General features: G+C 43.6%; 1 protein-coding gene and 1 long non-coding RNA gene across 6 annotated transcripts in view; one reads left to right on the forward strand and one right to left on the reverse strand.

Moving 5' to 3' along the window:
- Positions 1-16,932, reverse strand: part of LDB1 (LIM domain binding 1) — a 128,101-nt gene that overhangs the window by 69,329 nt on the left and 41,840 nt on the right. The window lies entirely within an intron of this gene.
- LOC140106522 (uncharacterized) overlaps positions 1-16,932 on the forward strand; it is a 68,141-nt gene that overhangs the window by 42,537 nt on the left and 8,672 nt on the right. The window contains exon 1 of one of the 2 annotated variants that reach the window (XR_011850796.1): positions 16,234-16,401. The exons of the other annotated variant lie outside the window; for it this stretch is intronic. This is a non-coding gene — a long non-coding RNA (uncharacterized lncRNA). Of the gene's footprint in view, positions 1-16,233; positions 16,402-16,932 lie in introns of those variants that run through there. 2 annotated transcript variants of the gene reach the window in all.

Raw genomic sequence — 16,932 nt, forward strand, 5'->3', positions numbered from 1 at the left:
GATTGGACCAGGTCATGTTTCGGCCACATTAAGGGGGCATCTTATAGAATGGGGGCAATGAGGCAGGGGGTTATTAAACCAAAAAAAGTTATCATTTCAGCTACAAATGCTGCCGGTTTTGTCCTTCTACCGCAAAATTGGACTTTATAAAGGGTCTATTGTGACTGTGTTAATAAAGTTTGTTGAATGATGTGCACATTGATGGGTGCTAAGTGCCGCTGACTGCCGGGAGGTTTAGACAATCCTTAAAGGGGTGTTTCCATTTTAGCAAATTAATGTTATTGCTTTCAAGATGAAAAGTTCTACAATTTTCCAATATATTTTCTGGATCAATTCCTCACAGTTTTCTAGATCTCTGCTTGCTGTCACTTGCTAAAAACTTTTGTGTTTACTTCCAGTGGATAGAAATCTGTCCATAGTCGAAAAGTACAGGGATCATTAATGTCACAAAGAGTAATCAGAGCTGTGTGTTATAACGAGCCGTGCTCCTGTGTGACATCACATGACCAGGGATATAATGAGCCATGCACCTGTGTGACATCACATGACCGGGAATATAATGAGCCATGCACCTGTGTGACATCACATGATAGGGGTATAACGAGCCGTGCACCTGTGTGACATCACATGACCAGGGATATAATGAGCCGTGCACCTGTTTGACATCACATGACCAGGGATATAACAAGCTGTGCACCTGTGTGACATCACATGACCAGGGATATGACGAGCCGTGCACCCGTGTGACATCACATGACCAGGGATATAACAAGCTGTGCACCTGTGTGACATCACATGACCAGGGATATGACGAGCCGTGCACCTGTGTGACATCACATGACTAGGGATATAATGAGCCGTGCACCTGTGTGACATCACATGACTAGGGATATAATGAGCCATGCTCCTGTGTGACATCACATGACCGGGAATATAATGAGCCGTGCACCTGTGTGACATCACATGACCAGGAATATAATGAGCCGTGCACCTGTGTGACATCACATGACCAGGAATATAATGAGCCGTGCACTTGTGTGACATCACATGACCAGGAATATAATGAGCCGTGCATCTGTGTGACATCACATGACCAGGAATATAATAAGCCGTGCACCTGTGTGACATCACATGACCAGGAATATAATGAGCCGTGCACTTGTGTGACATCACATGACCAGGAATATAATGAGCCGTGCACCTGTGTGACATCACATGATCAGGAATATAATGAGCCGTGCACCTGTGTGACATCACATGACCAGGAATATAACAAGCCGTGCACCTGTGTGACATCACATGACCAGGAATATAACGAGCCGTGCACCTGTGTGACATCACATGACCAGAGATATAATGAGCCGTGCACCTGTGTGACATCACATGACCAGGGAAATAATGAGCCATGCACTTGTGTGACCATGGACAAATTTCTATCCAGTGGAGGTCACAGTCAGACAGTAAGCAGAGATCTAAAAAACACCATGTTGAATTAATACAGGAAGTTATTTGATATTATTATGTCAATTTTCATTATGTAAACAATAACATATATTTGCTGATATGGCTACACCCCTTTAATATTTGAAAGGTTCATGATCTACCAGGACCTCCAGTGATGTGAGGGATCACTTAGCATTGAGTATTCCATTTCCCACTAGAGAAATGAAGCAGAACAGTGTCCATTCACATCAATGCCTACTAGTAATGGTAAGAATGACATTATATACAATCTAAGGATGACAGTGGCCCCTTACATACTGGGATCAATGTATATATGTGTATCAGCTTGTATCAATGATATTTCCACTCCTGGTTATAATTGTACAGTGAGGAAATATTGTGGGAATATCTTCCTATAGAGGCACCAAACCAAAGAGAAAATCTTTGTAACATGCAGTACCCAATATCTAACACTAGAGGGCAGCAAAGCCTTCATTATGAGATAGAACTATAGAAGTACAATTAATACAAACAATGTAACTGTTTTGCATCAGCAAAGAAAATATCAGCAAAATATGATTATACCACAAAATCAAATCATAAATTGTGCCATAAATACCCCTACAGGAAAATAATCCCCCTTTAAATGCAATTGAGAAAGAAAGATAAGAAGCTGCCACAAAGAAGAAGAAAGAAAATTAGGGGAAAACACCCCATGGTGATTCTTTGGGACATGCTCAGACTATGGAGAATGACCACCAAATTTCTGCTGTAAATTTTCCCAATTCGCTGGGATTCGCCACATGCACTTTGTTTAGAAGACCCTTCAATAAACATTACATATTGGCTGCATTTGCTTCCCCAGGCCATTAGATGGCGCCAAAACCAGAAAGAGTAAGAAGCATCATGTCCAAAGGAAGAGGCTTGTGGAGTTGCCCAGAGTGCTCACACTGCTGTGCTCTGAGCTCTTTACACGGAACTGCTCCACATACCCCCTGCTCTAAGTGAATACTATAGCATTCAACCAGAACCCAGAGAAGAGAGGAGTGGCTATTGAGTAGAGAGATAAGAGCAAGACAGTGTGAGGACATGTCCCCAGTGCATTAGGAAAAGCTACAATCCAGGAATATAAATCCATATTTCACAGTCCTGCTTCTACTAACTACATACACAGACGTCCGAATACAAAGCTCTATTCAAAGCGGACAATACCTAAGACTGACTGCAGAGAGCACAGAGCACAGCAGTGTGAGGACCCACCCCCAAGTTCACGTAAAAAAGCTACAATCCTAGAATATAAATTCATATTTCAAGGTCCTGCTGTGACTAGCAACACACACAAAGGTATGATTACACAGCTCTCTATAGGGACTAACACTCTCTGTAGAGAATACAGAGCACAACAGGGTGGGGACACAATCCTGTGTACTTGGTAAAGCTACAATCCTAGAATATAAATCCTTATTGCTGCTACTAAGAACATACACAAAGATATGATTATACATCTCTCCAAAACAATGCCTAACACTGGCTGTAGAGAGCACAGAGCACAGCAGTGTGAGGGCACACCCTCACAGAACTTGGAGAAGCTAAATTTCTGAAATATAAATTCATATATCACAGTCCTGCTGCTACTAACTACACGCACTATACCTTATACATCTCTCCAGGAACAATAACTTACACTGCTTGCAGAGAGCACAGAGCACAGCAGTGTGAGGGCACCCCCAGTGCCCTTGGAGAAGCTACACATTTCACAGTCCTGCTGCTACTAACAACACACAGGTATGATTACACATCTCTCCAGGGACAATACCTAACACCTTAACAGAATATAATCAGGCGATTCAGGTGACAGGTAAGAGCGCTGCACATCCCCACTTTGGAATGCAGGAGGCGCCACCAGACGTATAGTAACACATAGGGGCACATTTACTTACCCGGCCCATTCGCGATCCAGCGGCGCGTTCTCTGCACAGGATTCGGGTCCGGCTGGGATTTAAGATGGTAGTTCCTCCGCCGTCCACCAGGTGGCGCTGCAGCGCCGAAAATAATCTTAACGCCCCGGAATGCACCATCCCATAGAAGGTGAAGGTGAGCGCTCCCCAAGCGACACATTTTCGTTTTTTAAATGCGGCGGTTTTTCCGAATACGTCGGGTTTTCGTTCGGCCACGCCCCCCCGATTTCTGTCGCGCGCATGCCGGCCCCGATGCGCCACAATCCGATCGCGTGCGCCAAAAACCCGGGGCAATTCATGTACAAGCGGCGCAAATCGGAAATATTCGGGTAACACGTCGGGAAAACGCGAATCGGGCCCTTAGTAAATGACCCCCATAGATCCCAAGCTGAGCCGCCTGCTGTCTACAGCTCATTCCCCGGATACGGCAGTTGCTTGGATACCTGTCTCAAGGTGAAGGGCCATGGGAATGAAGCTGCAGCTCAGTTATGGGGAGCACATGTTCATAATGCCAGGTAATGAGCGGTCATTAACAGCCCTGGGGGGGAGGGGGAAGGATGGGACTGGATCAGCTCTCCCCAAACGCAGGATCCTGGGAGATGCCGTAATATTACAGAAGAAAAGAGGGCAAGGAATGTAAATAGTTAAATTTCAAATGTCTGCACATGGTGAATTGGTGTAGGTGGAGCAGATGCACATTGACCCTGGTGGCTGGAGGTCAGCTTTATGGTCTCAGCTTCCACATAAGACACAAATATTAGAAATGCAACATGGTAGGTGAGGACACTGCTGCCATGTGGAGGTCCAGGAGGGGAACTAGCGTCACTCAGAGTCTGCACTCCATCTAATCTTAGAGAGAACTGTGCAGCCATACAAAAGCCAGTGCTGCACAGTCCCCTGTATCACCTACCTGCAATTAAAATATTATAAATGTATCATTGTAGGTGGGGATTCTGCGACAATGTGGGGGTCTAGTAGGGGAACTACAATCAGTCAGATTCTGCACTTCATCTAATCTTAGAGAGAACTGTGCAGCCATACAAAAGCCAGTGCTGCACAGTCCCCTGTATCACCTACCCACAATTACAATATTATAAATGCATCATTGTAGGTGGGGATTTTGCTTCAATGTGGGGGTCCAGTAGGGGAACTACCTATTGTCAGTGAGTCTCTGCACTCCACCTGATCTTAGTGAGAACTGTGCAGCATTACAAAAGCCATTGCTGCACAATTTCCTCTATCTTCGCCCTGCAATTAATGGGGGTTGTCCAAAAAATGTAATGTCACCTCACTGTCCAAGTCCATCATGAATTTTAGAATAAGTTCCCTCATAATTCATGACTACCAGGTTTACTGTAACTAACCCCTTCACTGCTGTAGACCAACCAAAATGTGGACACTAACACCTAAAACCTAGGCCAACCCATTTAACCCTTTTCCTAACCTAAACTATCCATACTTATCACAATCTCTTCTTAGTCTATCTTTATAATAGTAGAGGGTATATTTTTTGGAATATGGATCCCTGCATCACTTTATATACATCAGGGGAGATTTATGATAAGCCTCTTGATGCATCCGTCGGGTGGAGCGGTCCGACCTGGCGTAGTTTTGCGTAAAAACCTGCGGATGAAAGTTTGCACGTTTTCCAAAATTATGGAGGAATGGGGAAGGGAACACCCCATGCCAGCCCACTCCCCCAGCTGCCCAGCACCTCTACACCCCCTCCATGCCCACATGATGTGGAGGCGGCGTAGTTGCTGTTATAACAGCAAATTCGTGCGCAATAATTTGGCCATTAATTCACTTTCTGGCATAGAAGCAGTGACAAATCTCCCCCACAGAATCATTGATACAATTCTATCTGCCTGCAGCCACCACCAGGGGGAGCTCCAGAGCTTAGTATATACTGTTTAGAATTTATAAACCAATCTCTATAGTAACAATGTATGCAGCTCTCTCTAGTAGTGGCTATGACTTATTGGATAAGAAAAATTAATAAAAACTTTGTAGACACCTCTCTCTTACATTTTATTGAGGGGTTTAACTTGGAAAAAAAAAAAAAATAACTTGTTCGGCAACTTGGGAGGAGCAAATTACATTCCTCCTAATTTAGAAAAAAGTGGAACCATCCACAGTTTATTTGTCTTTCCAATCACGGGACGCTAGGAACAGCCTCTGGCTAATATGGAAGACAAATATTTTGACGCGCCTGTTTACTACATTGACTTTTCCTTCTATGATTTAAAGGGGAACTCCAAAATGACTCAGACGTTCAAGTCAGATATGATTCAAAGAAGAAAATAATTAAGGGGGTTCCATAACCCCCTTTTCCCCCAAAAAAAACAACAGCGCCTCTCTTGTCTGTAGGTTGTTCCTGGTACTGCAGTCTGATATACATTAATGGTGCTGAACTGCAATGCCAGACCTAACCTGCAGACAAGGGTGGCGCTGTTTGTTTGTAAGTCTCATAAATCGCATACAATCAGTGTCTGCGTTTAATTAATGTTTCCCGTAGTCACCTGATTCTGCCCAAATTCATCAAAATTGGTAATTGTGAGACTTAGCTCCTGAATATCAGGCAAAGACTGACAGTGAAGACTGGCACAGATAATGATCTGCTGCTACATAAAGTCCTGGAAAGTGTAAATGATGTCATTGATTATTCTGAATAGAATTCCAGAGGTGCAGTATAGACTGACACCATGAAGAGACAATGTAACGCTGACTAGGCACAAAAATCCTACTTTATATAACATTCAGGGGAAAGCTCAACCCCAGGGATGAAGGTCAAGGCTCAGAATAGAAGACTGGAGCTCATGTGACGACTGACACTAAAATATTCAGAATTGTAACAATAATTAGCATAATTCTACAGCTTTGTATTCCATTCAGGTAGGCGACACAATTAAGAATATTAGAAAAAAACAACGCCACCCCTGTCCACAGGCGGTATTACAGCTCAGTCCTATTCTCTGTAACGGAGCTGCGTCACATTAGACCCAACCGCTGCACAGCCGTTCTATCTAAGCAATCCCTTTTTACAGAATTAGCGCCACCATGGTGTTCAGGATGTGCTTGGTACTGCAACTCATCCCCATACACAATTCTAGATACAGCCAATAGACAGTTGGGGTGCAGCTCCTTCTACAGTATACATAACCAAAAACAGCACCACTCACTAGTGCGCAGGTGGTGTCCGGTATTGTCCATAATATACATTATAAGACTGGTATGCAATATTACTTCTGGACAGGGGAAGACTGTAGAAGATACAGCGCCACACCTGTCCACAGTTGGTATTGCAACTGCCAATGTCTTTCATGCAGCACAAATGTAATACCACATTCAACCTGTGGACATGAGTGGTGCTGTTTCTAATTCTAAACAGCCCCTTTAAAAAAAACATGTCCTAAAGAAACAGTGCCACCATTGTACATGGCTGAATCTGGTATTGCAGCTCATCCCAATTCCCAAATTTGGAAAGCACCTGTGGACAATGGTTCTGCTGTTTCCTCCATCGCCATGTCCACTAGTGAAATTGCTACTCAGTCCCATTCCCATATTAACTCAAAACATAATATCCCTATGGACTGCAATACCAGACCCAACCTGTAAGCAGGTGTGGTGCTGTTTCTGCAATTCTAAAGAACCCCTTTAAAAAAACATGTCTGTCTTCCTATAGAAACAGCGCCTCCATTGTATCTGGCTGTATCTGGTATGGCAGCTTACAATTCTAGACACAGCCTATAGATAACGTTGTTGCTGTTTCATCTTGAGCCATTTAACCAAAACTATAGCGCCACACTTGTCCATGAGAGATATTACAACTCAAAGGGGTTTCTTAATTTAAATAGTATTATCCCTATCCACAGGATAAATGTCCTTGGGAGCTACAAGACCAGACCCAACCTGTAGGCAGATGATTTAATCATTCATAGCTTCTGTCTTTGAGAACTGGCGCCACCATTGTGACAAGGCTGTGTGTGGTATTGCAGCAAAACCCAATTCCATAGATAAGCTCTTTTTTTAATTTATTGAATTAGGGAACCCTTTAACAACCTCCCCTTTAACACTCCTTGCAAGGACTTCTATACGTGGCCTTGTAATCGATGGCGTAGCCGTAAACCATCTGCGGGTGGCGAGCCCTTTCCCTGCGCCTGCAGCGGGCAGCCCCCTCTCTCGCCCTCCCTCGCCTGCTTTATATTTGGTCATCCTGCCTGAAAAAATGGGGCAGGAGTTAATTCTTAACTCTATTTGTGGTGTCACATGTGAGATCCATGTGAGCAGCGAGACGCTGGGACTCTGCAGCGCACGTCACGGGCAGCCAGGGAATTCAGCAAACACATGTACACAGGCGCATGCACACACACATCCCATATGCTACAGCTGTGCAGCCCGTGCCCATGGAGACAGACTGTTCCAAGGAATCCATTCACATCCCGATATGCCGGGTGCATACTAAACAGACAAGCACACGACAGACGGGGGCGCCACAGCTCCCGCACTGCCGCCACATTACCAAGTGTTATATAGCGCCAACATATTCTGCAGCGCTGTACAGGGATATAAATCACAGATACTACGGCTGCACATATTATGTAGGGATAAGAGGATAGATAAGATATATAGATAGGAGATAGATAGATAGGAGATAGATAGATAGATGGGTAGATAGGAGATAGATAGATAGATAGATAGATAGATAGATAGATAGATAGGAGATAGATAGATAGGAGATAGATAGATAGGAGATAGATAGATAGGAGATAGATAGATAGATAGATAGATAGATAGATAGATAGATAGGTAGATAGATGGGTAGATAGGAGATAGATGGATAGATAGATAGATAGATAGATAGGAGATAGATAGATAGATAGATAGATAGGTGGGTAGATAGATAGATAGATAGATAGGATAGATAGATGGGTAGATAGGAGATAGATAGATAGATAGATAGATAGATAGATAGATAGATAGATAGATAGGTGGGTAGATAGGAGATAGATAGATAGATAGATAGATAGATAGATAGATAGATAGGAGATAGATAGATAGGAGATAGATGGATAGATAGATAGATAGGAGATAGATAGATAGATAGATAGATAGATAGATAGATAGATAGATAGATAGATAGATAGGAGATGGATAGATAGATGGATAGATGGATAGATAGATAGATAGGAGATAGATAGATAGATAGATAGATATGAGATAGATAGGAGATAGATAGATATATAGGAGATAGATAGATAGATAGGAGATGGATAGATAGGTTAGTATGAGTTACATAGATATACAAAAATACATATGAAATATTTAGCAGATATAAGATACATAAATAGACGTGAGTGAGGTAGATATATGGATATTGTGAGTGACAGATCCTGAGCGCCCTCCACCTGATCATTGAGTCCTTGTGGCATAGACAGACATATGTGCCCAGGGAGAGCAGACTGTGCCAACAATGCCAGGACCAGGAGGCCAGAGAGGATGAAGTCCATTTCCGGCTACACTGCTCCAAACACTCAGCAGTGAGGGACAGAGAGACATATGATTTGTCCTGGATCTCTATCCACAATCACTTAATTGATAATTTGTATCATTTTGAATTTGAAAACAAATAGTTTGTTTCTATTCTGTAACCATGGAGACACATAAATCTGAAAAGGAGCTTTATACACAAAATGGTAGCGGGAAAAAAATATTTAGAAGTATTTTAGCAATAAAAAGGATTGAACTGAAACTCCATGACTTCCCTGGGCCCCTGGCACTGTATCTGGCAGCTCTGGCACCGCTATATATGGGCAGATCCTGAGCTGTGATCTGTACATCTTGTAGATGAATATTTGACTAGGCGCCCGGTGATCGCTATCGCAGATTAGACAAGTGCAAATCTGTGAGGAAGGGTGAGAGCCGTGTGTTTAGCAGCTGCACAGGAATCCCCCGGGGGACGTCACACAGAGCAGGTAAGTGGCTTTGTCACACAAGGGGGAAGATCTGAGTCAGTCTGCAGTAATAATCTCTTGTGAGGGGTGCAAGAAGACGTTTCACTTCTGATATCAATCAAAAACTTTGATACATGAGGTTCTCTACTCTATTCACAGCCAAAGCTGAATTTCGGATCCCGCTGCTAGCCCTCCACCACAGCTTGGAGGAGTCTGGATAGAGCGGATTGGGATATATGGAGTATATTTTAAGGGGATTTCTAAAATGAACAACAAATACAAATATTTAGCTGCTTACTGGCTCCCTGGTGGTCTCAACTTCCTGTTCCTGTCTCAGCTAAGGAAGTACCACGTAATCTTTACTCAGCCAATCAACAGCCACATCAAGGACCCGCCTCAGACAGTGATTGGGTTAGTGGGCAATTCCTGGTATTTCTGGTGTGTCGGCCATATTTGCAAAGATATGGAGCTGCTATTTAGTCACAGACTCCCCCACACACCTTTTTCTCCTGAACTACCTTTTACACTCATCTCATTCCAGACCCAATGAATTTGGATGCCTAGACTCATGTCACTCACTGTGCATAGACTCATCTTTCCTCCAAGGCATTGTGATGGACAGACCTCTCAATGCTCCAATCCAGCAAATTACATAAACATCTGCTATTATAGAGGTGGTCACACTTTCCGATGATCAATTCATCAAGAATTTTTAATTGGTTGCACCAGGCTGCTACTAGCCTTCGCAATTCCTATAGCAAAGTATGGGTGGCCTTTTTTATGCAATGTTTCTCTTATTTTACCTTGTTTTTGTTAAACGAATGATAAAATGGTAGAATGTATGTTTTGTATATTCTATTATGTATAAAAACCATAGAATTTATAGCCTCAATATAAATATCTTGTCCGAGCAGAGATGCCGCATGGATGAGCCTTGCTGTGGTATGTGGAGAGGAATGGTCATACTCAAGATGTTGGTGTCGTAGGTTAAGGATGAGTATTTAGAAGGTGTCGACCCCCTTGACAGTACAAGTGGAGTATCGTTACGAGTCTTGTGAGAGACACGTTTATCCTATTAGGAAAAGTCACAACATTGCCAGGAACGTCACGCCTCCCTGCAGAAGTAACCCGTAATTGTGTCTGCGCTGTACACAGACACTTACGGTACCGCCAGCGCGCAGTGCTAAGCCGCCAGCTACCTAACAACTTGTGTACTCACGCAGAGCCGCACATTTCTCCTCTTACCAACCTGTTCTTTTCAGGTTTAACAAGACTGGAGATGTACTACACCCAGGAGAAGGCGGCATCAGACTGCGGAGAACAGAGGAGACATCTGCTCCATGCAACCTGTGCCAGTGCAGCCTGCCGAGTCCTAGGGACGTACAATGGATGGGTGTGGCTATTGCTGGGGGTGTGGCTATAAAACGGAGGCAGGACTTAACATAAAAGCAAGAAAGTTGTCCATATACTACCCAAATTCTGTTCTCTAGTTGTAATGCACTTGGAGGCTCGCACAGAGAGTCACTCCTTCCTTTAACTGGTTATTTAAGGCAACTTCCCCCATAGGAAGGTGCCTGAGCAACAAGGTTCCAGGTTCTAAGTGCACTAGGTGCTTACTATAGTTTGTCCTATGTTGACCTCTGTCTGTTTTACCTAGTTCTAAACCTGTTCCCCCTGCCCTGACCTTAGCCTGACTACAATAATGACTCTTTGCCACCTGCCCTGACCCCTGCCTGGAACAGCATTATGCACAAACTCTGCCTGCCCTGACCTTGCCAATCTGATTATGGGAATCCTGGTTCCCAATTCCACATACATAGAATATTTTTTCTCACCATACTAATCCAGTGGACCCAGACATTTGCCCAGGTCACTCTGGCACTGATCCCAGCCCTGCCCCACTGTCAGGGGTGTAACAGCCTTCTGAATGGGGCCCTTGCTCCACTTTAAACAAATATACATATTTGTATATTACAATCACACACATTTATATTCATTCTATTCAAACACAGACAGACACATTTATACAATCTTACACACATTTAGGCACAGAATATACACATCTTATACACACATACAATATAGTGCATGCACACATCACATATACACACATATATGCAGCAAATACACACATACATGCAATACCATTTACAAATATATAGCAAATACACACACATACAGTATGTATACACTCCACACACACATACCACATATATACACACAAACATACAGAGTGCACATGGTAGATGGCAGGAGGTGGAGATTCATGGCCCCCATGCAGTTAGAGTACAGTGTCGTGTGTATTAGCCCTTATGGTGTAATATGTATATAATGGCGCACATCCTACATTCTTTTGTGTGTCAGGCCAGATGTCGGGGCCCCCTTGCACTGCGGGCCCCATAGCAGCTGCTATGACTGCTACGGCTGTAGTTACGCCCCTGCCTACTGTCCATTATGTGATCAATACCTTATATTCGGGATATCTTATAGTAAGACATGTACTCATTACTGATAAGCGCTTACAATTCCATTACATCAGCCGATGAGTGATATCTAATCTTTTACATATCTGTCACTGATCACTTTCAGCCTCTGACAGCGTTTTGTACCTTCCGTCAAGACGTCTCTATGAGCCCAGTGACTGTCAGGGGATAAAATATGTCTGCAATTATGGAAGTGACAGTGAGAGTCTGCATGCTGAGTAATTCAGATATAAGAAGTAATGTCTTAAATTTAGACCGACCCAAGAGCAATGGTAATAGCATCATCAGAGCAGACAAGCCGGAACGGGAGACTATGCTCCACACCATAGGGACAGCGATACGGCCAGAGACAGGAGGACATCAGAAAGTCTTATTTTATATGCAGACGCTGCCAGGCTGCTGGGGACTAATATTCAGCCATGTGCCCCCCCCCCTCCCCCTAGGAGCTCTGCGCCCCAACACTTGCCCGGGTATGCCTGGTGCAGGCACTGGCTCTGACTATCACTCCTACAGGTTCCCGTGATCCTTTATGTTACTATTACTTACGCTTTTAGAGACAAGACTGATACAATGTAACATGTAGTGGTGGGGAGTGTGAATGATTGGGACCAGCTACATGGGGTCAAGTAATGCCCAACTCTGGACCCCTGCTCCAACGTGTCATAGAGGCAGTGAGATTGCACTACATGATAGGGTTATCTGGATGCAGGTGATTCAAGAACCACAGAAAATCTACCAGTAAAACCCATCCTGATAACCCAGGGACATTACTCATAGATCCAGGCACCGGGACTGTGGTATCTTCTTATATGTGTTATCCATGGCCTCCTTTTTTTCATACCATAGACCCTCTGTACTGCAGTTTCACAGGCTGTTACACTGTGCAGGAGTATGTCACCCCTCCCACTGTGTGAGACAGCAGGAGAGGGAGGGGTAAGTGTTGAGGGAGCAGTGGGAGACAGTGTAACAGCATGTGAAAATATAGCTGTATTTTCACATCTTCCAGTTGATTTTAGAAGGAAGGAGGCCATGGATAACACATATAAGAAGATACCACAGTCCCGGTGCCTGGATCTATGAGTAATGTCCCCGGGTTATCTGGATGGATTTTGATGGGAGATTCTTTTAAATGATCTAAAGGGGGTAATTCATCTCCCACATGCAGGTCCATCATGTCCAACCTGAACGAGAGAAAACAAAACACTCACATGGGGCAGAAGCAAATTCCTCTTTATTAGGGTGAAAACTCCTTCCTATCTCTAGATACAGGAACTAAAATAATCCCGGGATCAGCCTCTCCAGGGGATAATTCACACAAATTTAAATCACAGATCACGTGGTGGCCGCATTTCACGGACCGAAACACTACTCCGTGGACAAGAAGCCCAAGCACCATGATATACATGGAGTCTATCCCTAACCTCCACACTAAAAACATTATTACATTATAGAGGAAGGGGATCCTTCCATCACAGATCACCATACCTCCCAACATTTGTGAAAACGAAAGAGGGATAAAATGGCGGCACGCGTAGTGTGCCGCGGCGATCCCCCTAAGCCACACCCCCAATCACTCCCTGGCCACGCCCCAAATTTTAGCCATATTAAAATAATAAAAATCATCTCAATAAAAAAATATATATATATCCTCAGTGGGATTTGAACCCAGAACCTGCAGTGTCCATGTGCAATAATAACACAGCGCCTCAACCCACTGAGCTATAGCCCCTGTGATTAACAAGGTAGAGAATTTTGGTAACTAAGAACTATATACTGCTGTGGTATATAGGGAGGGATCTTCTCAGATTATTGTAATTATTGAGCCCTAGGAGATGCAGTGACCATATATGGACAGATGGTGATCTGAGCTGATGACGTGGTCCCTGCTCTCTCCGCTAAGCCCGACACTTCTCTGAAAAGGATTCCCTGCCCGATGTCTGCTCTGGGGAACCCTAGGAGATGCAGCGACCATATATGGACAGATCTGAAGCTGATGACGTGGTCCCTGCTCTCTCCGCTAAGCCCGACACTTCTCTGAAAAGGATTCCCTCCCGATGTCTGCTCTGGGGAACCCTAGGAGATGCAGCGACCATATATGGACAGATCTGAAGCTGATGACGTGGTCCCTGCTCTCCGCTAAGCCGAACACTTCTCTGAAAAGGATTCCCTCCCGATGTCTGTAGAAGCCATTCTGTACTGTGAGTTCAGACTTTCAAAGTATTTACTATGCGGACACAGCGCCGGGACACAGCGGGACCTGGGGGGAGAATCCGTGACAATCTCATAGCTGCCCGTGACGCGGGGCAGAGGTACGAAAAACGGGAAAGTCCTGTCAAAATCGGGAGGGTTGGGAGCTATGGATCACTATGGTGCTTGGACTCTCATACCAGGGTCTGCAGCCACCACACAGTCCGTGCTTTGTGGACTGAGCACGTTCTAGTGAGTTCCTGAAATTTTTACCAAATGGATATCAGCAGATCCATCAGACCCAACATTAACTGTTATAATTTATTAATTACTGTTACAATTATTAATAAATGAATGAAATAGCAATTTTTATTTGATTATTTTATCCATTTTTTTATGTTCCTATAGTTCCTTCTTTTACCACTTCTTTGGGAAGGTTATTCCAGATCTGACTGCTCTCACATATATATATATCTAGTTGATGATGACGTCCTATTCTGCTATACACAAACCCTCAGGCTGTTGCACTATGTATCCCCTCTGCAGGCTCCCGGATGGGCAGATGGGTGAACATGACAGCGGGGGCTCCCATAGTGATCCCGTATATAGGTTACAGATGATGAGCGCAGGACCCCAGACTGCTGCACTCTGTAGTAACATGAGTCTGGAGCCAGCGAGTCTGAGAGCCGGGAAGCATCTGGTGTGGAGGCTCCTGGAAGCCATACACCAGATAATGCGTTTATTCTGGAGGAGGAAGGTGCCTTGGACCTATGTTAACCCTGCGGAGCTTCATGAGTCGCCTCACATCTTGATGGCTTGTTTAAACTATACTCCTTCCTCCAGCCCATTCTAAACATCCTGAGTGCACTGCACAGACGCTGGGCCAGGTTTAGGGGGCGGCTGATGGGCACTTGCCCAGGACCCTCCACTTACCAGCTCCATGTGAATTCACTATTGAACCTTTCATTTCCCTAGACCACCAGGGGAAGTAAAATTAACTCTTTTAGTACCACCAGGGATTTAGAACAAATGTAGGAGGGCTACTTTGCATGATGCCCCATTTTTTGTAAGTTGCCATTGCATAGACTATCCCTTTAAAGGGGATGTGTCACTAGAATCCACCAAACAAAACTTCATACAGTGGAGACCTGTTGTATCGCACCTTCCTTTATGACAATATTGGTTTATATTCTAGGACTGTAGATTGCCTCACCCTGCTGTGCTCTCAGCTCCCTGCATTGAGCTCCTGTTCAGCCCCTCCACTCTGTTTAGCGAGTAAAAGCTGTAACAGGCTTCTGGTTGGATAATACAGCAGTCACTGTAGCAGTGGAAAAGTGCAATGCAGAGAGCTAAGGACACAGCAGTGTGAGGATATGCCCCAAGTTGTACAATATTTTTGTAACTAATAATATTCACAAGCAGATTCTTAATCATCCAATATTTGAGATGATATCTGCCCTTTATATTCTGCACCTTGTCCTCTCCCTGCTGTGCATTTAGCTGCCTGCATTGAGCTACTCTACAGTCCCTCCTTTCTACTCTTAGTTAAAACTGTAGCAAATTTTTGGTTAGATATTACAGCAGTCACTCAGAGCAAAGAGGAGGGGCTGTAGGGTAGTTCAATGCAGGGCGCAGAAGTGTGAGGACACACCCTCAGTGCACAAGAAGAATATGAATCCATATTTCACTGTCCTGCTGCTACACATCTAACCACATGTAACCACAGGTATGATTACACATCTCTCCCAGGACAATACACAACACTGTCTGCAGAGAGCACAGAGCACATCAGTGTGAGGACTTGCTTTCAGTGTGGAATATAAATGCCTTTTTCACAGTCCTGCTGCTACTAACAACATAATTAAAAATCTGATTACACATCTCACCCGGGACAATACACAACTCTGACTGTATTTTTACCTTTAAGAAAGTCATATATTTTTAAAAACATAATAATCTAGGATTAGCAGAGTTGGTAATTATTAATTTTTTTTTGTACTGCGAAGCTACAAAATATCTATTTGTTTTGTTATCCGCCAGCACTGTAGTTAATTATTCTGTAGATGAGAGTCTTATTGAGTGCGGTACAGTGGGTGCACTGCGCGGTATAATGCTGATAGGAAGACTTTAAAGGAGGAAATTCGATTTGTTAATTTCTTGCATTCGGTAATATTCATTACATAATGGGGTAATTGTAACATGCGGAGATTTCTTATCTTCCCTTCATTGCAGGGAAACTATTATTGGTGTTATTATCTGTTTGTACGGGAAGGAGAAGCTGTGAAACGAGGAATCCTAAAAATACCCGACAGCCCCGTACATTGGACCATCTAGAGCAGAGGAGGACTACTGTCATCATCTTTATAGCTAATTCAGGTTTTATGGAGTGTAAAGCTGGCGCTGTGAGGTCTCTTACATTTTTAGTAAAAAAAAAGTGCATATAACACTAACACCACATAGTGCTAACATAATACCACCATACAATGCTAACATAATACCACCATACAGTGCTAACATAATACCACCATACAATGCTAACATAATACCACCATACAGTGCTAACATAATACCACCATACAGTGCTAACATAATACCACCATACAGTGCTAACATAATACCACCATACAATGCTAACATAATACCACCATACAGTGCTAACATAATACCACCATACAGTGCTAACATAATACCACCATACAATGCTAACATAATACCACCATACAGTGCTAACATAATACCACCATACAGTGCTAACATAATACCACCATACAGTGCTAACATAATACCACCATACAGTGCTAACATAATACCACCATACAGTGCTAACATAATACCACCATACAGTGCTAACATAATACCACCATACAATGCTAACATAATACCACCATACAGTGCTAACATAATACC

The sequence above is a fragment of the Engystomops pustulosus genome, chromosome 11, assembly GCF_040894005.1.
Source record: "Engystomops pustulosus chromosome 11, aEngPut4.maternal, whole genome shotgun sequence".
Classification (NCBI taxonomy): domain Eukaryota; kingdom Metazoa; phylum Chordata; class Amphibia; order Anura; family Leptodactylidae; genus Engystomops; species Engystomops pustulosus.